This window comes from Gracilinanus agilis, chromosome 3, assembly GCF_016433145.1.
Source record: "Gracilinanus agilis isolate LMUSP501 chromosome 3, AgileGrace, whole genome shotgun sequence".
NCBI lineage: Eukaryota > Metazoa > Chordata > Mammalia > Didelphimorphia > Didelphidae > Gracilinanus > Gracilinanus agilis.
In genome coordinates, this window is record NC_058132.1 from 521,769,859 (window position 1) to 521,795,943 (window position 26,085).

Sequence of the window (26,085 nt, forward strand, 5' to 3'; positions counted from 1 at the left end):
TCTTTGGGTTGGGAGCACTGAAAGCCAACTCTTACTGCTGATTCAATCTCCCCCAGGGCCTGTTGAGCTGTAGCTTGGATCCTCACCTCAGGTTGGGCAAGAGCTCTGGACCTCAGTCTGGACTTACACAGGCCAGTCACACTGGGGACTTCCTTGATCTGGAGTTTGGTTCTTACTTCAGACTTGGGCAGGGCCTCTGATCTTCCCCTTAGGATATAATTGTCCAAGTGCACTGCAGACTATACTGTCTCATGCTAGAGTTTGGGGCCTTGCTGCAGGCTTATCTCACAGCTTGGAACTTTAACCAGTGGGCATGAAGGTTCTCTGTTGTTGGTTTAGACAGCGTCTCCTGGTCTGGGTGTTTGCTTGGGCCCAAGTTCAGATCCTCCAGCAGTGAGAGGGAAGGAGAGGGTAGAGCCTGCTGTTGTCTTGTGCAGGTGACCTTGCTGAAGGCTGCACTCCCCTCTCAACCAGTGAAGCAGATGCTCTCTGCTTACTTTACAACACTGCTTACTTTTACTTGTTTTCTTTGAAAATTCCTTCACTCTGTTCCCTTGTTGGTTCTGTCACTCCAGTATTTGTTTTGAAGTATTATTTAATGGTTGACTGGAAAGGATTCTCAGAGAACTTGGATCTTTCTATGACTTTATCTTCCATCTTTGTTCTACCTCCTACTCTCCCCTTCTAGCTCTAAATCAATGAGTCTATTAGCCCTTTATGATTAATAATTGTTCAAATCACTTGGTTCTTAAAGTGAAGCTAAATTGCTATTTATTTTATAACTTATTATAGGGCAAAAGTAAAATTTTATTTTTGAAAATCTGTTAAAGATAATAAAATTGAATCTAAAGAAAAAATAGGCTGTCTCATATTTCTCTTAATGCATCATAATTTTATATAATATAATAACTATATAATATAACTATATATATATTATGTATATCATATATATAATAACCATATAATATATAATAATATATATATAATTTATATATAATAACTATATAATATGTATAATAATATATATATAATAACTATATAATAGTTTTCTAGTTTTTTTCAAGCAGCTATCCTTTCTCCTTTTTAAGTATATTTTTTAGCAGGCTCCTGGGGAAGATTGTTCTTTGTCCTATTAAATGGACGTCTAATTCCTCAGCCTGCCTTCCCACTTGATTCAATTTAAATGCTACCCCATCATATTAATTACTTAGGATTCTAAAAAGCCAAAGACCTACTGAACTCAATTATACCGAGTTGGAAATCATAATAGGAAATCTCTTGTTTCTCTTGTTGATGCTTATATTATGTAGGGATTTTTTGTTTGTTTTGCTAGAACATGGTCTATATTTTTATTTTCTTCCATTTCAGTGTTTCTCCTCAAAATTACAGAGAATATAGATTGATAGCACATTTAACATTTCTCAACCTGGAAAATGAAGTGGTTTTAAAAGTAACTCAAAATTGCAAATCCGTTTCAACAAAATTAATAGAATTTTCTCCAGTTAATAAAATGAAGAAGATATTCAAATCAATCTGTGATCTCTTTAATTTGGGAGTTTAATACAACAGTGTAGAGACTCATCAATGACTGCTTATTTGGTATGACTCTCACAGATTTCTTGAAAATTCTATCACAAGGGGTCCACCCAACATGTTGGAGGCTTTCTTCATTTTCTCCCATCAAGAGATACCAGTAAATTTTCCTAGTAAGTCAACCATCATCACTTGCTTGTTTTCACATGGGATCAGACTATCTTTTCTTCAGACCATTAGGATTTTTAGTGACATCCTTTCATCACGTTCTTCACTAGAGTATCTCACTGACATGCTCTAATCTGTTCTCATTCATCACCCACCTTTCCATTGTCCCCCACCTCTTGATCCTTATCTTTAGTTCTTCAGTGGGAGTAATAAAATGAAGCTCAATGCCATTATAGCAAATAGATAAAACATACATACATTTTTATTTTGGTTGAGTAATATTATGGTTTTATGTATATGACAAAGTTCTTATTATTTGCCTTTCAGCTCTCTCAACAATGGATTTTAGTGGGAATTGTAAGTAGAGTAGAATAATAATTAGCAGAATGCTGCCAGAACTCCCCCTCTAAAGATTAGCTAATTTTATATGAAAAGACATGGGGATTTCATGTTAATGAGTTTTTCTGAGACTTTTCTGACACTATTTGCATTTTTAAGTGAATCAGATCAATCCCATCTATTTAACTTTGAACAAAGCAATACATTTCATATGTTAATGGACTAATTCACACCTGAGCAAGAAGACTGGGAATCTCAACTTTCTAGAACTTTCTACCCTCTACCTATAAACAAACAAAAACCTGGAAGTAAATTTTTAGATCTGTTCTTTTTTTCCCATTCCCCTCTGGATAGATATAATAAAACCATTCTATTTTAATAAGTATCAAGATACTAGGTAAAGTAATAGTACAGAGGGAGGATGATTTCATAGGAAAACAGGATGGAGTTAGAACTGCCACTAGAGTAGGGGGCGCTGAGTAAACCAGGAGCTGAGTTTGGACAGGTAGAGCTGTTTTAGATGAAATTGGAGGTAGCTGATGGACTTAGCTGGGCTTATCTCAGGAATCAAGTCTAAGAATACTAAATTAGCATTTGGGGTACCATGGTAGGGTGCTTGGGGTCTGTCTTAATGGCATTATGGTCAAATGATGTTTATTAAGGCACCAAAATTTGGGGCATGACTGTAGGGTATCATAATTATTTAGTTCAGTATTGAAAATTGATGTCATCTTTATCTTTCCTCTTGATAACATCAGTAGGCAACAGAAGCTACTTTAATTATCACATTCTAGATTTTTCTCCTTTTATCTCTACTTTAAAAGAAAGAAAGAAAAGTGAAGTATGGTCTAAAAATGTCATAGAAGTGTCAATAGAGATGACAAGTGAAGGAAAAAATTTTGCAGCAAATTCTTTGGTTTAGGACCAAGAGCAATGCAAAGTAGAAATACTGAGAACTCAATTTATTTAAATCATTATGACTCAATGACACACCAAGAGACCAAATAGTTCTCTTGTTTTGTTTCCCATCTGAAGTACAGAAATATATGCAGCTTTTCCTCAAAATGAATGGTGACTACATTCTCATTTTCCTCCTCCTCCTCCTCCTCCTCTTCTCATGTATCTTCAAGTTATGCTTTGTCTACAGAGGATGCTTTCCATTCCTAGGCAACCCCAATTGCACCTCCATTTTTATTGCTCTTTCTTCATATTTCTTTACTTCCTAAAATTGATGAAAATTCACCCCAGTAAAATATATATCTGAGGATTATGGTAAATATCCAGGCTTCTTTGTTATTCCGTAGAAATTTCCAGTGTCTTAAAAATAAAGGATATAGAATAATAATGTTTTTCTTTTCATAATGCCAGGAAATAACATTATTTTACCCTAAAAACCATTTGAGAGGTATTCTGTTTAGCTGTAGGTGTCATAAAATTTAAACATTGAATATTAACTGAACTAAGAACTATCAAACTTTTTAAGAATCCAATCTTTTTTCTCCTTTTATAAAAAAAAATACCATTTCACAATTCATCACCGCATGATGTTTGTGCATGACCTTTTGCTTTAGGATTATATAATCTTAGATCTGGAGCTAAAAAGAACCCAAGAGGCTATCTAATCCTCATTTCCTTGATTATTTTAAAAAATCATAAAACTGAGGCCTAGGGAGATTACGTGCCTTACCTAATGTTACATAGCTAGAAAATATTAATTACCTTTGCTGACTGTATATGAACAAAATGTACCAATTCATAAGCAAGTTTTAACTAATGTGATAAATCTTTTTATTCTTTAATGTACATGCTTGCATCTCCAAAATTTTTTATTTCACAACAAATAAATGAAATGAAGTCAATAAAATGAAATTATTTGATATCTCATGAATATATTAAATATGCAAGTTGACTGGATGAGCATTATATCCTAAAATGAAGATAAACATTAAAATTATTGAATAGAAAAAATAATAAAATACAGTAACAAAACTTTTTGCCCTACATTTTTTTTTAACCCTTACCTTCCGTCTTGGAGCCAATACTCAGAAGAGTGGCAAGGGTAGGCAATGGGGGTCAAGTGACCTGCCCAGGGTCACACAGCTGGGAAGTGTCTGAGGCCAGATTTGAACCTAGGACCTCCCATCTCTGGCCTGGCTCTCAATCCACTGAGCTACCCAGCTGCCCCCTTGGCCCCGGCATTTGTTTGGAACCACTCAGATCATTTATAGGAAAAATTTTAATTTTCACTCCAGAGTAATGTTGGAAAAAGATTAGTAATTATCCAACTTAATTCATCACCTTGATGGCTTGATGGTCTCATCAATGCCCTTGACCAGTATGAATCACAACCTGTACATATGTTATGATTATCTGAAATTCTATGCTCCTCCATAAATTCTCCATTGAGATGCTATACAGAGTCCTAGAGAGCTTGATTTTAGGTCTTTAAGTATTTCATTGATCCAATCACAATCCAGCCTATTTATTTGTCCTCCCTCCCTTTCATTATATGATGAGTTCACTTGATTTTTTCATCAAATATATGCTTGATTGGCTTTTTTTTAATCATTTATTAATATTCATTTTTAACGTGGTTACATGATTCATGCTCCACCTTTCCCCTTCAACCCCCCCTCCTGTCTGCACCCCCCCACACCCCCTACCCATGCGCATTTCCACTAGTTTTGTCATGTGTCCTTGATCAAGACCTATTTCCAAATTGTTGGTAGTTGCATTGGTGTGGTAGTTTCGAGTCCACACCCTCAATCATGTCCACCCCGACCCATGCGTTCAAGCAGTTGTTTTTCTTATATGTTTCCTCTCCTGCAGTCCTTCCTCTGAATGTGGGTAGCTTTTGATTGGCTTTTATCCCTCTAATTTTGCACAAGTCACCTCAGGTAAAAATGTGGATCCCCTGCCTTTGGATCATCCAAAATTCTGAATGTTCTAGTATCATTATCTTTTATTATTCCTAGTCACAAAGCATCTCAGGGATAATCATGACATTAAAAAGAAGAACTTTTCTGTCAGGAAAAAGCTTAAGGTAATTGAAAGCAGTGCACAATCTCTGAAAAGCAATCTGACCTGATGTTCTTTTCCTATTAAGTTACAGACCAACTTGTTATCTAGTTATAGTGCCTGTCCAAGATATATATATACCAAAAGACAAATAGGCTGTCCATCCAATTGTATACCTCAATATGAGTAATATGTGTATATATATATATATATATATATATATTCTTTATCCACTTTGTTTTACTTGTGTGGATTTGATAAGCTGACTGGTTTTGAATGATTGTGAGTCTCTTTGGCTAGGTAAAATTTTAAATTAGGGATTGTTATCCTGGAGTACATGGGTAGATTACATGGAATCCATTAACTTTTTGGTTGGGGTAAAAATATCACCTTTATTTTCACTAATCTCTAACTGATGTTTTTTAATTAAATTTTAAAAAAAATTCTAAGAAGTGGTCCATAGGCTTTATCAGATTGTGAAAGGTTCATGATGAAAAAAATTAAATATTTCTCTACTTTAAAGCTTGATGCAATCAAGATAATGTTAAACAGGAACATTTGAAGAAACATAACATTTATCGGGAATCCTCTCCAATTTGGATATTACAAGGGACAAAGGTGACAACCATTAGGAATTATATGGCTTTCTGTTTTATGTCTTTCTTTATATTGATAATCAGAGGATCATTGAAGTGTTGTGTCCAGGCCTCATCCTGTCAAAGGATCTTGATTCCAACATGTAGCTATCAAGGAATATATAGCTTTGCCATGTGCATTGGAGAAACTTTTGCAAGGAAAATGTTAAAGGCTCTAATTTGCTCTACCATTGAGCTTAGGAGTTCTGAACTGGAATAGGCTAAACCATTAGGTATTTATACTCAAATCACCCTTAAGATGGTGAGTTCTCAGGCATGGACAGACCACAAAGTTGATTTCCTAAAGAGGGATGGATTTGTTCAGGTGAGAAATGAAGGAGGTCAAATTTTCTTCAACTCAGGTGAGATTAGGAGGCATTAGCTCAAAAAAAGTGTGATAATTAAAGATTTTTTTTGCTGTAGAACATTGTGAAATCAGGGAAAGGAAGAAGGAAATAAGCCTTTTATATACCAAGCACTGTTAAGAATTTTGCAAATATTATCTGGCTTGTTTTCTTTCCATATTTTCATCAGTACTAATCTCAAAAATGATATAGGCCATTTAAAAATAAGTATTTTGTAGAAATGAGGAGGTAGATATATGGGTCAGTCTTCACTAATGTCATTTTTACTTCTTTTTTCTTTTAGTATTTGTATTTGTATCTTTCTTTGTAGCTTTGTAGAGACTTTATCTCTTTTTTTATAGCATCAAAAAATGATGTTTGACTTCCTATAAAACTGTCACTCCAGCATGGATTTCTTTTGCTTGTAATAGACCCAGCAACTATTTCCAATTTAATTTCCTTAAGTGCTATTTCCACTTTTCATATTGCATATTGAGTACTATAATATCAGAATGTAAATGTAGCAGTTCAGCTCTCATTGACAACATGATTACTATAAAATGTTGGAAAATATATGCCATTTTGGGTCTTTGCTGTCCTCATTCCAATTTAATCAGAAAATGCTCTTGGGGAGATTTGGTTTAATTGGGTCTTGCACCAAGATTCCTTAAGGCTAGATTTTCCCTTCTACTTTTTTTTTTGCTGTTCATAGGAAAAGATACTCTTTGTATTCCTCTATAAAAAAGTATTTATATTTTAAGTAATCTTTTACCAATTAGCTTATACATTAAATTTGGTGCTATCTTAACCTTTTGAAATAATCTTTTCAACAGACAATTAATTGGTGATTTCTGGGCTCCTTTTTTTTGAATCTGTCCTTTGCTTTTTAAAATCAGTTAAAACTTCTCTAAGAAATGGTAATAATTATAATGTCTTTACTGTTGTTCATTTCCAATTTTTCTGAGTGAATGATTAAGAATAAATGAGTCAATGGGTTCACTTAAATAGTTTGTTTTAAGAAATAATTGGATACAGTGCTTTCATTTTTACTTTTTCTAATTTAGTGGGAGTTTTCTGTTTCATTCTAACTAATGATTTCACTGGTCAGTTTGCTGGTTCTGAATATGACTCCAAAAATAACCTGTCTTTTTTTTTAATTCATGCCTTGCACCTTTCCTGGTGCCAGAGAGGTGATTTTTTTGAAAATGAAACAAGGTACCTAGAATTTGGGGCACAGTCAAATTGCCCAAAGATTTTTCTTTTTCTTATAATTATTTATTTATCTTCAATTGCAAGTTCTCTGAATTTTAATTTAACAATTTTAATAAATGTTTTCTGACATTTTGCAATTCATCTTTTCTCCCTCTTACCCCTCCTCCCTCCCTTAGATGGCAGGTAATATGATAGAGGTTGTACATGTGCTGTCATACAACACATATTTCCATGTTTGTCTCATGTGGTAAAAGAAGACATAATTATACTAGAGAAAAAATTATGAAGGAAATAAAGTTAAGAATGGCATGTTTTCTGTTATGGAATGATCAGCTGTAATAGATAGCTACTCTCAGTAATTCATTGAACCAGGACAATTCTGAAGGGCTTATGACAAAGAATTCTGTCCACCTCCAGGGGAAAAAAACTGTTGGAATCATAATGGAGATAAAAGTATATGATTTCTCACTTTCGTTTATTTGGGTTTTATTTGATTATTCCCTCATAAAAATGAACAACATTAAATGCTTTGAATGATAATACATGCATAACAAAGATTGAATTGCTTGCCAACTCTTATGGGGAAAACCAGGGAAGTTAACTTAAATATTATATGTGGGTTCAGTAGGAGACAGGAATGACAAAGGTGGGACTAAACAAGTTCAGAAGACTGGGTTTAACTGCTAGGGAAAATGTCTGTTGACAGAAGTGACCATTAAGACTGTCACCCTGCACCATCTAGATAAGAGGCTTATGGACACTAGCAAGCAAATGACAAGAGTTTGTAACAAATTTAATTAAGGGAACTACTGTCTAAAGGATGGGAATAGGGGTTTCTACACTTCCACATTATGGGCAGACCACAGGGTCAGGGGAGGGACTTATCTATACTGAATTGAGACCTAAGCAAGAATAGCATGACTGGAGTGGGAATCCTCACAGCAGAATCCTGACACACTCCAGTGATGTTGCAGCTCCTCCAGGACCACTAGCTGCACTCCTTCAGGTGGGTAGATTCTTGGAGCTAACCCAGCCCACGTTAACCTGCAACTCAGGTTGGGATTAATAGTCTCTACCAAAAATCTCCCACAAGTAGATGACAGTCTTCCTTCAGGATCCCAGGGAATCAGGATACAAACTCCACTTTCTCTGAGGTCTCCCAGGGTCAGTTACAACTTGTCCCAACCACCATGGAGTCCATCTCAGAGAGAGAAGGCACACTTCCTGCTTCCCCATTCCATTTGGAATTCTCAAGCCCTTCCTGCTAGGTCTCCTAAATATCAATTAAGTAAAGTTCCTCACAACACAACCCTAGGAAGGGGGAGGGAAGAAAGGGAGACAATTTGGATCATATAACTTTGGAAGACTTATGTGGAAATTTATTACATGAAATTGGTTAAAAAAAAAAAAAGATTGGCACACTTCAATCTACATTCAGACTCCATCAGTTCTTTCTTATGGAATTAGATAACCTTTTTCATCATAAGCCCCTTGGTGTTGCCTTGGAGTTCATAGAATTTCTATAGTTAAAAAAAACAACCCTTAGCTTCCATTTAGAATCAATACTGTGTATTGGTTGTAAGGTAGAAGAGTTGGGAGATCTAGACAATGGAGGTTAATGACTTGTCTAAGGTCATTTAAATATGAAGTGTCTTAGAACAGATTTGAACTCTCTAGGCCTGGTTTTCAATCCACTGAACCACCTACCTGCCCCTTAATTTCTATGCTTTTTAAAAAATCCTATATAGTAAGTATTGGTGTGTAAGTTACATTTATCTTCATGAAGGTGTTTTTACTTTTATGGTCATGAGCAATGCTAGCCACAAAGTCCAGATGATATATGTTTCTTGCTGCTTTTGGAAACAACCAACCTCATTATCTCCTTTTTGTCTCCTCTCTGAAGAGAACCTATGAACTGTCCCTTCATCCCTAAACTGAATGTTCTGTATGCCTTCTAGTTTGATTTATAGCAATGTCAGTAGTTATGGAATTCAATTCCTCATTATGCTGAGTGTAATTATGAGTGCACATGTCGTCTTTCCCAAAGAGCATTAGCTCTTGGAAATTGGGAACATTTGACTTTTGTCTTTGTACCCATAGAATCCAGTACAATTACTGGTGAATAGTTGGCCTTTCATAAGTGCTTTTTGACCAATAGGCAATTGGAAAAGGATCTCACAGGCAGAGTACCTACAATTAAATTCATGTGCACATATGGTCTTAAAAATTACCTAATATTAATGCTCTCTCTTCATTTTACTGCTACTTCACCACCCTTCCTGGTTCTAAGGAGGTACCTACAAAATATAAAGGCCTTTTATTTTTATTTTAAATAGTTCATGTGTCAGAAATGCCGAAGAATTCATAACCCATTGGTAAAAAGCCTCTACATTTTTAATTGTGCCTTTCCATCTCTAGGCCTACTAAAAGTACTTAAGTGCAAATTTTGTTATCTGTTTGCATTGACTAAAGTTATTTTGGAATCTGCAGTTTAAAAGAGATTGATCTAATGAGTCCATTTATAAAGCCAGTTCTAAAGTATTGACTATTTTAAAATTCAGAAATACTTTACTTTGCTTTCAAATTTTATTACTTATTCAGAAAATCCCATTGTACTTATTTCTAGTAAATCTTGCAGTGACTTTGACCCAAAAAAGTAGCATGCTGACTAATCAATTGCTTGGTGAACAAGAACATTTGTCCTGAGATAATATATCATTCCATCTAAAGGTTTAGGTCCAACTTAAGTGATTAATTGTTGCCATACTTGCCATCAAGGAGCTTTTAATAAAGAGGACAAGATAAATCAGCAATCAATGCAGATAAAGATAAATACAATAATTAAAAGAATGTGATGTACTTACAGAAATGAGTTGGAGAATTGATTGCCTTTTAAACTGATGACTAAATCACAGTGGAAAAACCTTGTGGAATAAGTACCACTGCCATTATTTGCTTTCTTTTATGGGTCAGGAAAATGAGTCTCAGTTCATTTATTATCACATTAGAAAGAGCTACAGGTCAACAAACATTTCTTAAGCATGTTAGTGACAGACCCAGCTAGACATGCAAAGGAAGACAAGCAGGGAGCACCTCTCCTCAAGAAGATTCTATTTGAAAGGTACAGACCTGTGAATCCTTTACCCTATTACTGCAATCATTCTGAATTCCCTGTACAAAACATTGCTCCTTTGCCACTGAAACCTTCTATGTGTTGACTTCCTCTATTAGAATACAAGCCTTTTAAGGAGAGGGACCATCTTGCTTTTGCCTAGACCATATTAAATACTCAATATCTTCTTTTTCATTCATTTATTTATATTTGATTATGTGAGTCAATCTTAATGTTAAAATTGTCCAATATATGGAGAGATTTTTGAAAATTCTAGAAACATGATAGCTACTGCTCCTTATACCTTGCTATTTTTGCTCATACAAACCAAAATAAGATGACAGTAGCCAAAACTCTTGAATTTAAATATTACATTTTCTTCCTCTGAGATCACATCATTTCCAGTTGTAATGAAGGTAGAGAGAAGCAAAGAAGTGAAAGGGAGTGTATTATAGCATTGCAGTGTCTACAAGGTTCACATTGGGAACAGAGGGATCTGAGAAGAAACCTTTCCTCTCATACATCTGCTCTATTATCTCTGTGAGCCTATTTGCTAGCCTGGGAGGGCTTGGCAGCTTGAAGATTTCCACTGAAGTTGGTTAAGCATGTTCCTCTGCTGCTCACTAAGAATAACAGCATAAATATAACAAGATTTTACTTTGAACTTGGGATGGAATCTATACTAAGTAGTGCCTTGCACTATTTATAGGTGGTTGGATGAAATACTGGTTTATTTGAATAATAATATCTAGCACTTAGATAGTGTTTTAAGGTCTATAAAGTGCTATGCAAATAAAATTTTGCTTTTCCATTAAACAACCCAGGTAGATTGTGATATTATCCCCGTTTTCACATGAGGAAACTGAGGCAGGTAGCAGTTAAGTGACTTGTCTAGTCAGCTGGTAAGTGTCTCAAGCAAGATTTGAACTCTGGTCTTACTAACTCCAAGTCCAACATTCAATTCACTGTGCCACCTAGCTTTTATTCTAAATGGTTTTATAAACCATTCATCCCTAATATAATATATAAATGGAAACAATTCATTAGTCTTTTAAAATCATAATACCTATGACTATTTTCATTGATTTAATTTCTGGTTTCACTGATAGGAAAGTATACTTAAATTTTTTTTAATGTACAGCTTCTTTCATAATGGGACAGGAATCTTACTTAAGAGATCATTGATTTTAGGCTGTATATTCTGAATATTATGTTTGTACTCCACAGGTAGAATACATAATCTGGGGAATATGGAGTGGTTTCATCACTAACATATTACCAGGGTTTCCAGAACATTAATTTACAGTTTTCATGTTAATCCTAGGAAACTTGGGCTTAGTACACTTATCATTCTACTTGTCTAGGGTTCATATTCATTCAAATACCTGATAATGCCATTGATAAAGAACATTTTTATTTTTTTGAATATTCTTACAATAATTAGGTCATTTTAAATTTAAGTGGCCACAAATTACTTCTTTGTTTTAGTTGTTTCCCTAATTTTTAGATGCAGGGAATTTATTTCAGATGAAAAGTTCTGAATACTTTGATCCTCCAGTTAGAAAAAATTCCAACAGCTAATCAGAGACTGGACTTTCTGCTATTTCTAGTTTACTCTAGACTTCTTTGTGATTGAGGCAAAATTCAGGTCACTTGGGTAACAACACAGTAGATTCTATTGCAAAGTTTGTGGAAAGACAGGTATTTGTAGAAGAATTTGGGGGAGAAGCTGACCTTTTCTTGGAATTTCCCTCTGCTTTCATCCTCTTTTCAAAATTTTTATAGACCTGATGATTGTCTTAAATACCTCTTTCTCAGCACATCTCAATTATTTCTTTGCTCCTCAAGAATGTGATACAAATACCATGATTGCTTCAACCTCTCAGATATAGATCCTCAGTATCTTCCCCTCCTCTTCTGAGGTAGCATCTTTCTTTTATACATATTCCTAAGGGAAAGATGCAGTCTGTTATCCAAAAGGTTTTATTGATCCCTGGATGTATACAAGAACAATTCACTCTCAGGTATTATTATTTGATTTAATAAAGAATCTTATCTAAATTAATCAGAGCTAAAAATAGGTGTTTGCATCCTATCCTAACATTTACATTTTATTTTATTAATACCCATTGTGAAATATTCATGACATTCAGCCAACCTCTTCCCCTTACAAAATATAGCTGAAAAAATTATGCATTTTTTATTGTTCACTTAGGGGAAGGTGGCAAACTTTAACTTTGATCATATGTCATTGAACATTGAGCATCATATTTAACTACCATTTAGTGCCTCTGTTAACATAATTTACTTTGTGATGGTCATTGTATATATTGTCATTTTTAACCTGATTTCTCCATATTGCATCACTTCCAATATTTTACTGTTTTTTCCAGAGTTTATATTTGTCATTGCTTATGACACAGTTGAGTTCCATTATATTCAAATGCCATGTATTTTTCTACCATTCTTCTATTGTTCATATATTTTGCTTACATTTGTTTATTTTCTGATAATATTGCTATGATCATTTTTATGCACGTAGATATTGTTAACAATAATTTCTTTGATATATATTCCTAGTATTATAGCCTTGGGCTCAGTGGTTATAAACTATTTAGTAACTTCTGTTTTTCCCAATTGTTTTCCAGAATTAATTAATTCAGAGCTCCACTAGAAATGATTTGGTTTCCTGACTTCCTACAGCCCTTTCAAAAACTGGTTTTTATTATATTTTACAATTTGTACAGCTTAATGGATAAAAATACTCCATGCCAATTTTTTTCCTTTGTGATCTCTTTAATTCTTTTCGGCTCTGTATCTATAATTCTGAAAGCTATGCTTGTCCATTCTCTTTTTATGGTATGATTTTTTATATTTAGATGGTTATCAACCAATTGAAATTTATTGTGATATGTTGTATAAAGGGCTGATTTAAACATTTTGGCCAGTTTGCTTTCCAATTTTCCCAATAGTTCTTGTCAGATAAATAATATGGAAAAAGAGCAGAAAATTAAAAATAAAATTCTCTATTCCCATAGAGTGAAAGCATTTCTTCTTGACTATTTTTCAGAAATAGGCTAGATTTCTTCAAAATTATTCTATCAGAAACCATATTAACATAAATTAAACCATTAAAACCATTAAAATAAATTTTAAATTGGTGATCTTATTGGCATCATGATAGTAATTATATTGGTAAGCATTGCGGGAATAGATGAAAAATTTAGTAAATGAGGAAATTGGAATAACTTGAAAGACAGTTTTCTTTGATCTACAGGTTAAAGCTGTATCCTAAAAACTATTTTTGAATCTCCATAATGTCACTCATGGAATTGTTAAATTTAAGGCAAGTTCTGCAAGAAAAGAATTTCAAGACATAGTTCTTCCTTTCTACTTTTCTTCATAGATTTCAGTGTGAGATGAAGCAAATTGGTATTGATTGTATAAAGAAAATGTTCCACCCCAATGAAGATGAGACTATACAAATTGGCTTATGTAACTTAAATAATAATGTTTAATTCTCAAAATATTTTCCTTATTAACCCATCCCAAACTTGTTAAATCTTTGTTGTGTATATGCTTTTATTAAGACTTTCACTTAAATTGACTCAATCAGCAGTTCTTTTCACTATTAAAGGAATTTACCAATGAGTATCTAATGAGGGAGGTCAAGGGGAAATAGAAAATAGAGAAAGGTTTGTGTCTTTGTATATCCATCATATGCAAGAATATGTATTTTTAAAAGGGGAAAATTAAACTCAGGAATGGCCTATTCTTTATTATAAAATATCCAGACATGTGGGATAATGTTAAACATATATTATTTTTCCACATTTAACCATCTATGTGTGGTTAAAACAAGGTAGGTTAGAGAAACATAGATTTAGAACTGAAAGAGACTTTAGAACCCATATAACCCAACTGTCATTTTATAAATGATAAAACAAAAGCCTAAAGCCACTTGCCAAAGGTAAAATAAGAAGTGATAGACTTCAAACCCAGGTAGATCTTTTGAGTCATAATCCAGCACACCATCAAAGAAGTTGAAAATATAAAAAGGGTAAATCAGTTGAAGAACAAAATAAAAAGAAATACAAAAGCATGACTTTGTGAAAAAATAAAAACAAAAACAGCCCAATGTTCCTTGAAAATAAGGTGAGAAGTGGATTATTTTACAATAGAATATTTCATTATGCCTATTTTTCATGTAAAGGAAAGATTTCCTTTGTGGTTTCATCCCTAGTTGTTTTCTCTTTAGGGGAAAAAGATTTTGCTCCTACGTAAACAGGTGCTATATTTATATCTTCTTTCAATTTGTGATATGGTCTTTTTCTTCCTGGCATCTTGCTGTTTCTTTGCCACCTGCTGTCTACACAGTAGTGCTTTTCAAAGGATAGGAAATAACTCTTGGCTTTTGATATATGTTTTTTCCTCCTGTGTAGCTTAACCAAGGTATAAATGGAGAAAATAGGTTAACTGATTTTGCTAACATTTTTAGTTGTGAGCTATATTGATCACAGAAGAATAGCTTTATTTGAGCAGACCCTCTTTTACCCTTCAATATGTTTGTAGAGATCTTCAGTGATCTTTTTAAAGAAACGATCGTTCCTTTTTTTTCCCTGCCTAAAAAAAGGACTCAATTCTTAGTGACCTGGTCACCAAAGCACATATTTTTGTGTGCCTTAGGAGACATAACATAACTCTGAAGGATAAGACTGTGATGTCATGGAAAGAGCACTGTATTTGCATTTTTACCACTAGTGTTCAAATACCAACTCTGCTACTTTCCTATTTGTATTTCTTTAAAAATATGCCCTTTTTCTGTTTCAGTATAGAAAGCATGAGTGAAAGAGAACTCAGTAGTAATGAGAGTATCCAGGAATATAGTGCCTTATAAAGAAACCTAGGATTCCTAGGCAACTAGGTGGCATAGTGGACCAAGTGCTAAGGAAAGATATGAGTTCAAATAGATACTTAAATACTAGCTTTGTAACCTTGTACCAGTCACTTAATTTCTGTCTTTTCAGTTTCTTCCACTGCAAAATGTTGTCATTAGCACCTACTTTCGATGGTTGGAATCAGATGAGATAATATTTGAAAATTAGAACCATGTCTGACACTGTGTAATATCAAAGCTAGCTATCATTATAATTGTATCAAACAGAACAAAGATGAATATAAGTAGAAGAAATCTATAATAAATAGACTTTGTTAATGGTAGAGTGGTTATAGGGTATGTGGTAAGGTTCCATAGGATAGAGTAGAAGGGGATAAAAGAGGAAAACTATATAGGAATTATAAAAGGCAAAGCCTGAACTGGATCAAGATAGAAGTGAAAAGGAATTTTATTTCCTGTTAAAACAGTGTTTCCGAATCACAGAATTTAAGATCACATCATCAAGAGTTTAGAATGACAGGTTAAGGAGATTAAAACTTTTATTGTGGGCATAGGGAGGAAGAGAAACTTTCTGAATGAAGCAGCAATGTCATGAATGTGAAATTTCAGGATTATTAATTTGACATTGGAGTATGGAAAAAAATTAGAAAGGGCAAGGAGCTCAAGACAGAGAGGCGAGTTAGGAGACCATTGCTTTTGTCTAAGCATGAAATCATTGTGATGTATTAGCTCTAGACCAGGGATCCTTAACATTGAATTTTTGTCATGGACTCCTTTGGACCCCCTTTTCTGAGTTTTGCTATTTATGAAGAAAATTTTTAAATGGCATTACAAAGGAAGTCAATTATATTGACAAAGTTATCACAATATTGAAAAGTATAGTCCCCTAAAGGCTTTTTAGAAATGAAAGGAGAAAGAAAAGAAGAAGAAATAATAAAGGAATGAATTTGAGAATACTTGAAGAGAAGGATAAGACTTGTTTTGAAATTGGTTAGGTATTGAGAATTAGAGAGAGAGGGGAAAAATCAAAGCTTACTTCTAGGTTTTATGCCTTGGTAACCAGGAGAATTATTGCATTAGAGAGTCAAGAGTGGGAGCTAGTTTGTGGAGAGTGACATATAAAATGCTTTTAGATTTATTATAGTTCCTTAAACATAATGAATCGAATACTTGTCAAAACTGTAAACCTTTACATACAGTTGCAGGGAGAGAAATAACAGTTAACTTGAGTTATAATAGCTGTATAAAGAGATGCAAGGGATAACTCAAGTTATAATGGCTATATAAAATAACATGAGTTGGACATGACTGAATAACAAGAACAAAAGAGATATAATGGCTAATTCAAAATTAGAATTATAGGATAAAACATGAAAATAGTGACTGTCAATATTCTCGATTAACTTCATCCAAATCATATTCCTTCTCAAGTTTTGTTGTTGAGTCACTTCTAAGATGTTTGACATTTTGTGACCCAGTTCAGGGTTTTCATGACAAAGAGATTGCAGTGGTTTTCCATTTCCCCATGCCTCTTATATGAGGATTCAATTTTAATGTTAGGAGTAGTTTTGAATTAATCATAATTATAAATCTAAGATAGTTGAATAATGTTAGCATGTGATGATTTTAGTAGGCCTTTTGTGATTATTTTAGTGTAAGTTTTTAAGGTTTTGAACCAAAGTAAAGAATTGCTTTAGCATAGGTAATCTTTGTTAACATTGGCCTCAGTTTTAACCTTTAACTTGTTATACAGGTGAGGAAGCTGGAGCAAATAAAGTTAAATGACTTACCCAAGGTCACACAGCTAGTACATGTCTGACATCATATTTGAACTCTGTTCCTCCTGACTCCAGAAGTCCCAGGACTCTATCTATCATATCATCTAGCTACCCTTTCCCTTTCAAAAAGACTCTGGTTAATCTGTTCAGAACATTAGATCCTATTATTGATCATAGAGGCCACCGCTATGGTGATATCTATGTCCCCATCCAAGGCCCACTATGGATATATTTTCATGTAACAGGAAGACTGTGAATATATTTGCATCTCATTTATATAGAACGTGCATTTGCCTGAATAGTTGTGGTTTCTAGTCAGAAATAATTTTCACAGTAAAATTATTAACATTCATAAGGCACTCATTTCCTTGCCTTCTTTTCTTTGTTTTTTTTTTCCTCACTGATCCATTAATTCAGAATTAGAAAGAAGAGGGTGATGAAAGAGGCATAAAGCCAGAGGAAGGGTTGGGAATTGGGGCAGGGCTGCCACACTTTACATTTTTGTAAAGCAAGAAGCTATTCTGGAGGCACTTGGAACTTACTGCCTGAATATTTTCAGGGCTAATGAAAGTACTTGTAGGAGACTGAATATTCAATGATTTATCCAGTCCACTAAGCCTTCTTTGGAGTGTTTTTTTTTTTAATTTTAAAAGTCACTTAGGAAAGCAAGATGAATCTGAGAATAATGTGGAATTCAGAAACACTGGCTGTTCCTAAGTGTCATAGTTGTTCGCTGTCATTTAGCAAAATGACATTATTTTTGATAAGGCAATTTCACTGGTTCATCTATTTTTGAGTGCCTAATTGGTTTCCAGTTGAAAATCAAGAACTCCATGCAAATGAGATGCCAAGAAGTGCATTAGCTTTTAAGAAAGGAGCTTGCTTGGGTAACAATATAAAAAACGATTTTGTTCATGATGTAAGTCACCTATTAGACTTCAAACTCAGCATAGCTTAAAAAATCCAAAATAAAAATTTCTATTATGATCAGCTCCATATTTTAAATTCTAGGCTTTCTAGCATGCTAATTAGCATGGATTTATAATATAGTAATAACCCCCTGCTTAAAACCAGTGTATATTTTAAGCCAATATAACTTGGAATTAATGCATTACCACTTCAATGCATTCTGAAGCTGTGACATTTTCAACTAGCTAGTATCAGATTTATAGTTAAATGGAGCCAAGATCTGTTCTCCTTTGCTCAAAACTTGCACCAAATTAATGGTTTTCAATGGAATCAAAATAGAATTGCCTGAAGTCTTTACTCTTTTATTAGTTCATATGTTCTCAGGTAATGAATGATTTTTTGCAAAACTCCAAGAGTATAATTCTTCATTAAGTTGCTTAGCAAGGAATCACAGAGCAAGCCGAAACAGGATGTGTTTCTTTAAAATATATTTGTTATGTACTGATCAATCATATACACATTATGGTGTAGTTAACAAAACATGGGACACAACAATCCCTGAAGTATTGAAAATGAATATCACCTGTGGGCAATGAGGGGGCACATGCAGGTGAGTGCTGCAGTCAACTCTTCCCAATCCATGGTTAATTTTCAGTGACCCTTCTTGTCTCCAGAAGCCTCTCCAAGAATATCACACCACCCTCCTTCTGAGAGGATCGAACTCGGGACCTTCAGCTTATGAGACTGACATGCTGCCTACTGCACCAAAGAGCCACTGGGATTGGGCTTGAACTTTCCCTCAAGGAGGAACTCTCATGTGATGGGTCCAAGTCTGGGGCTGTCACCTTCGAGCTACTAAATAGGGGTTCGTCAAATCTTTCTAGGCTATTAGTTTGGAGGCTTCTAGATTCCACGTTAACAAATGTGATAATTTATACTAATATTGTCAAAATTACATAAATATAGGGTAATTTGAGTATAAGGATTCCTGTTATAGACATTGATTTAGTTTTAAAATGCAATATAAACTTTGTTTTGCTATATTTTATTTATTTTGTTAAATATTTCCCAATTGCATTTTAATTTGAATTAGGCTTCATATAGCCTTCAGGCTCTACGTTCAACAAGTTTTATTCACAACTCAGGAAAATTGGCAAACTACAAATCAGGGTTTGGTTTGCTGTTTGTGTAGTCTAGATTTTTAAAAAAGTGATGGAGAAAATGTTAAAATTCAGATTATACTTTTAAAAAAATGTGTCATTCCCCCCCCCCCCCCGCCCAAGAAAACTTGTTAAACATTTACCAGCACACCTCTGGCATATGTAGGTGTGAGCAGACTGCAACATATGACCAATGAAACTTTAAAGAAGTACATGAGTAAAAATATCATTAGATAAATCTAGGAAGATAAAATCAGCTAATCATGTGGCATTTATCCTTACTGGGAATAACTAAGGATGAGATATTTTTCCATTTTTTTCCCTTATTCCTCCTGACTATAAGACCCTCCACAAGCATTAGATCATTAAGAAATACTCAAAATTCATGTACCTTGTCAGTCTGAACTGAAAAGGATGGAAGTTTATTGCTTTAATGCCATCTTCATAACATTGTAAACATTTGGAACTGCCATGCTTAATTGCTTAATAGCTAAAATTTGAAAGCATCGCATAATTTCTAACCCCAGGAATGCAAATAAGGGAAACTAAGTCTCTAAGCCATAAAGAAATAGGTTTATTGGGAGATGGCCAGTCTCACAATAAAGCCAGACTTCTGGTCAAGACCAAAAGACCACAAGTCTTATAAAAAGACTTCTTTTATACACCAAGAACATCCCAATTTATGAAATAATCCAAGACAGTGATAAAAATAGAGAGATGTGGATTGGTTGAAGTAATAAGAAAATACTTCTCATTGGTAGAAGAAGTCACTTAGTGATGACTTAAAGGTCACTTGATAAAAAAGGCAGGGGAGCCTGAACCCTACTTTCTAAGCCTGATGATGTCAAGGATAATGTTTACTAAGATGATCAGGGTAAGGAGAAGGTACCAGGACCCCAAGAAGGGCAAAAGCTTGAGGATGTATACTAGGGTGTATACAAAGGTGAAGGGGTATCACCAGACTTTTAGCAGAGGCAAAAGCCTCTGTGCTAATGAAGGCCAAGTCACAAGTTCAAGACTGTGATTGCTGAGGGTGCGTTATATAACAAGTTAAAGGCTAAGACTAAAACTGAGACCTATGTTAAAGTGGTTACCTATGCTAAAGCAGTTCTTTACTTTGGTTGAAAACCTTAAAAACTTACACTACAATAATCACAAAAGGCCTACTAAAATGAGCACTTATGCTAACATTATTCAACTCCCTTAGAATTTTAATTATGGTTAATTCAAAACTACTGCTAACATGAAAATCTAATCCTTCTATAAGGGGGTAGGAGATTTTTCACTCACAAAAGCAGTAGAGAGACAATGACAATATCTACTACTTAATATTTCTAACAGTAATTAGCATATTTCCTAAAATTTATATTTTAAAAATAAATATTTATTGTAACTTTTTAATCATCTAAGATTGTCATATCTTTTACCCAATTCTTTCTTAGAGAATCATCCTAAATAACAAAGATGACAAAAGAGGAAAAAAGGACAATTTAAAAAAATGATCCAATCCACCCAAAAGTTTCACATTATCTGTAGTATTTCACATCCATAATTTCCCATTTTTGTAAAAAAGGAAAGGAGATAACTTCTCATATGTCTTCTTTGAAACCAAACTATCATTCTAATTTCATAGCATTTAGATTCAATTGTTTTGTTGCCCTTCTTTCCATCTATATCATCAGTTATTGTCTAATATCAGTGATGGCAAATATGACATGTGTGCCAAAAGGACAGACAGAGCCCTCTCTGTGGGCACTCCCGCAGTTGCCCACCAGTGTTCATTACTAGAAAGTCAGAGGGACTTGGGATGGAGCTGTTCCCCTCCCTTTCTCCATGTGCCTGAGGATGTTACTTACTTCCCCCACCTCTCTGCCTGTCAGCCCAATGGGAATGCTTCCTCCCTCCCCTGCCTGGGGTAAAAGGAGGCTAGGAGGAAGCACTTGGTCTCTGAGCAGGGTGGGATATGGCACTTGGTCTCTGGGATGTGGGGCGGAACCTGGCACTCCATCTCTAAAAGGTCCACCATTGCTGGTCTAGACTATTTTCCTGGCATTTTTTGTTTCACTTTGCATTAATTCATATAAAAATTCCCATGCTTCTCTGGATTTATCTTAGTCTTTGTGTCTTATAGAGATATTTAATTATATTCAGGTACCACAGTTTGTTTAGGCAATCCCAAAACCATTTGGCATTTATCTATCTCATTTCCAGTTCTTTGCTACTATAAAAAGTAGCTTTCGATTTTATTTGTATGTTTTGGGTCTTAAAAGGAGGTGATCGGATCATAAAATCCTGATGTTTATATAATTTAGAATCACTAGTTGAATTTTACAAATGAGGAAACAGAGATTTCCAAGCATTGAGGTGAACTCCTAAAGTGATATAGGTAGTTCACATTTTGTTGTTGTTGTTGTTTCAGTCTTGTCAGACTCTTTGTGATCTCATTTGGGGTTTTCTTGGCAAAGATCTTGGAATGGTTTGCTTTTCTTCTCCAGCTCATTTTACAGATGAGGAAACTAAGGCAAACTTAATTAAGTGACTTGCCCAGGGTCATGCAGACTAAATAAGACTAGATTTGAACTCAAGTAATTGAGTCTTTCTGGCTTCAGGCCTGGCATTCTGTCCATTAGCCACCAAACTGCCCAATTTGCATCATTAAAGTGATTTTCAAAGGCTGTGCTTTTGTTATTATTTTAGTGTTTCATTAAAGTTTCCTATACTTTCCTCAAATGTTTATGTTAGATTTTGTGAAATGACAGGATTATTTGTTCTACCAAGACCCTTCTTCCCTTCCACTCCATCACACACCTTGAAAGGTATTTTTCAGCTGATTTGAAGAGAAACTTGACAGTACAATATGACTAACAACAAAAATTTAAATTTCTTTCCTTTATTTTAAATAAAATATATTTAATCTAATTTAAATTAAAATGAACAAGGACCTTCCCTTGAACCCTATATGTTATTTATAGTAATTTGTAAAGCTATTTCAAAGAACTAAATATATAAAACAAATATTACACATTCTTATTTATGACAAGAACATGTAATAAAATAAATTTCCAGTTTGTTTTACTTTAGACTGGTGATTATCTATTGGTCACTAATTTTACATTGTGATTAAAGTTCAGTTATTGTCCTTCCATAATTTTAGTAGTGAGTTTAGTTTGCTTTTGCTAAAGTTAGAAACTCCTTCACAAATGACTATCTTCATCCCTAGTTGTCTTAGATTGAAGACACCTAATTTTCATTCCTTAGCAAGTTCATCAATCTGAACTGATTACACACTAGTATAATTCTTTCTTGAACCCTTCCTACTTTTTTTTAAAACTCTTACCTTCTGCCTTAGAATAAATACTCTGTGTGAGTTCAAAGGCAGAAGAGTGGTAAGGGCTAGGCAATGGAGATTAAGTGACTTGCCCAGGGTCACACAGCTGGGAAGTGTCTGAGTCCAGATTTGAATGTAGGACCTCCCATCTCTCATTCCACTGAGCTACCCAGCTGTCCCTGAACAGATGAAAAGAACCACTCTGATGAAGTGGCTAGAGCATCAGTCAGAAAGACCTAGATTCAAGTCCTGCCTTTCACTGTGGACAAGTCATTTAGCCTCTGTATTGGTAGACAAATCATGTCACTCCTTAAGCAACTCTAAGTTGCTTATCTGCATAAATGGAAGGAGTTCCCACACAGAGAGTTCCCCATATTGATGAAATTTCAGGTATTTAGCATTTCTTCTACCCCAATCTCTCAATAAACCTATATGAAGTAGGATGCTATAAGAAGATTTTGTGATAATACATTATCTAGATTTGTATTTGGTAAATTAAAAACAGAGCTTAAAAGAAGAACAAGATAAATTAATATGAATTCAGCTATGAAACAGACATGAGCACATGGCAGCACAATCTAATTAATGAAAGAAAGAATGGTCCTGTGTGAATTGTTTTTGGTTTAGATGACTTATGGGACAGGCAGAGGAAAAGTCTTTTCTCTTTTTAGAGAGAATTATGCATTTGGATGTCAAAACTATATGGGTGAGGAACTTGGATGACTGGCTGGATTTTGACATAGCAATCTCAGGGAAGATAACTTTCTTGCATACCATTTGGGAAAAGGAGAATAGAAGGAACTGGGGAAATTAGCAAATGACAATGCGAGTAAGTTTTAGATTGAGTTTGACATTGCATACAGTTTTCACATTTCATTTCTGTGGGCTTATTTTAATTGAGTGTCATATCCAAGGAGTTTCTTAAAATGTCTTTGTTTACTCTAGTCTTAACTATGAAATCTTCTTCTATGAAAATATAAAACAAACTATTTGGGGGAAAATGACCTCTGAATGGCTATAAATCTCAGCTTGCTTTTAACCATGTTTGATTATCACTCAGGTCCTGCATAACAAGTGATTATAAAATATAAAACCTCACAGATGTCATGTCCATCTGCTTCAAGGATGTTCTTGGAAACTTTACATGTTCTGAACTGGTAGCTAAGACACAACAATAATAAGGTGGAGTGTTTTTCATTAGATAAGTAACTAGAGCTTTACAGACACTGAAAATGCTCCTCACATCTTCCTCACCCAAAACAAATTAGAAGGAAAGATTTACTGTTCCTATTTAGCAAATTGAAATATTGAGAGAAGTGTGCCCTAGGCCAGAATGCCAGCTGTTGGTCTGAGATCACAATCAGTGTCAATGAGTGTTAGAAATCCCAATCCATTCTTAAGTGCACTGTCTTCGTTCCTTCAGAGATTATCGAACAGAAATGCAGAGAGAATCCCCTTTCCCTCACGTAGAATGGCCAAATTCACTGTCATGTGACTGTCTGCTTTTTCATTGACTTAAGGAGGTATTGAGGAGTTTATTAATTATGGGAAATGAATTAAGATAGGAAACAAAGTACTTTACCTCTCTGAGTTTTTATTCCTTTATCTCTAAAATGAGGAGGCTAGATTAGATAGCCCCTCAAGTACCTTCCAATTCTAAATCTGTAATCCTTTGACCTATGACATATAAGCCTTTTTTTGGATACCAGATAAAAAGGCAGATACTTATCACCATAATATCATGTAATCAGGTGTTATAACCTACTATGATCTGTCCAAGTTGCTCATATCAGTCTCTGATCTCATCAATATGGGCACTCTTTCTTTTATTGTAGATCACAATGTAGCCATGCCTGTTTATCCTGTGTAACTCTTGTCCATGTCCTTAGGAGAGTTTGTTACATGTGGTCTATCCAACATGCCACAAGTCTTCCTCACTTTCTCATAATACGTTGTAGACACAAGTAGTAGATACGGATTGTCCAGTAATTATCACCCTCTCTTCACACATAACCAGTGCATCTATTTTTTTTTTTTTGCTAATGCATTCTTTTGAGAACATACTTCTCCCTTCTTATACATATAAATTGCGTCACTTTTGGTATTATTTGTTGATTATTTTAAGGCACTTAGTTCATTAGAGTAAAATTTTTCATTAAAGTTACATCTCATGCATGTGTAAGAAATATGCCATATTCCTTGAAAAACTGTAATAAAAGAGAAATGTATTTAGCATCTTATGATCACAAATATTAAAAAAAGGAATAAAATAGAAAGAGATGTGTTTTATAAAATTGTTTTTCAGTGTCAAGAGGTAGATGAGGGCAGAGTCCAGAACAAAGGATTCCTTATAAATAGTTATAGTCTCTCTCAAGTCCTGCACCCCAAATGGTAAAAATAAAATTATCTTCAAAAACCTTACAATGGTTTACAACTTGTGTCTTGAAGGTTTTTTTCCTAGATTTCCCTTAATTCAGGGTGAGATTTTTGGTTTCATCATTGTAAATTTAAGAAAGAAACATTCTTGCTATATTCAAAGAGTTGTTATTTTGCAAACATATTATTATAACCATCTAATTATTATGCACATTTCAAGAAAAAATCCTTTCATTAATTTTGCTTACCAGTCTGTTTTATGCTGTCATTCCTGAAAACAAACTTTTCAAACTAGCTAAAATAAAACATAATTTTGAAAGCAAATAGTGGCAGTGGTACTGATGGAAATCTAATCCGTTTCAGAGGCACATATAAGTGATTTTTAAAAATCTACTTCTTTAGCATAATGATATTTTTTTCTTCTCTACTGCCACGGGTAAGTGAGAGTTTAATGTTTCACCTAAATCTCTCTTGTTACAGTTTAAATGTATTCCCTCTTACTCCATTTTCAGTAAGAATCTTGAAAAACTCTCATATAAATCTCTATAATTTTACAAAAAGAATTTTAGTAATAAAAACTAGCAATGTTTCACAGGCCCAAGACTTAAAAGAATGTGAACCTTATAACTAAAAGAGAGGTAGCTTGGGTTCTTTTTCTTCTTTTGTTGTGAAAAGCTATGGGCATTCAAATAACATTTAATAAGTGCCCTGCAGTTGTTTCAAGTGCTGTGTTAGATTCTGGAAGACATGTAAAATGACTTTTGTGACCTTCTGCAATTTTGTAGGAAGGAGAAGAGGGCAGAGTTGAGAAGGGATTCAGAGTTTCTGAAAAGTGAGATAAATAAAAGACATCAGATCATAAAGAACACTGTTCAGATACTATTCCCAATTCCACTCCAGCCTATGGTTCATAGAAATGTCCTTGGAACAGGAGACCATTTGGGGAACAGCCATATTCCTAACTACCTTGCACCTAGTTGCTATATTTTGAACTCTGACTTTCTCATTTGGCAATTAAATTTGTATTTCTTTATTATCTTTTTTATTATCAATTAACTTTTCAGTGTTCATGTCATCATATAGTAGGTACTCAACAAATATTTATTGACTAATTTATAAGATGAGAACATTGGAATGCTTTATAGCATCTCTATGAATGGAAGAAGGTTAACATGATGAATATAGGTTTAATCATTGTCAATTTGTGGGCCAGATAGAACTTACATAGACAACTGAGTTGAGAAAAAGATTCTCAAGTCCATTATTTTGCTTTTTT

The 26,085-nt window shown here is 34.2% G+C and overlaps 1 protein-coding gene across 2 annotated transcripts in view; it reads left to right on the top strand.

Annotated features, from left to right (window-relative positions):
• Positions 1–26,085, top strand: part of FGF14 (fibroblast growth factor 14) — an 872,990-nt gene that overhangs the window by 436,085 nt on the left and 410,820 nt on the right. The window lies entirely within an intron of this gene.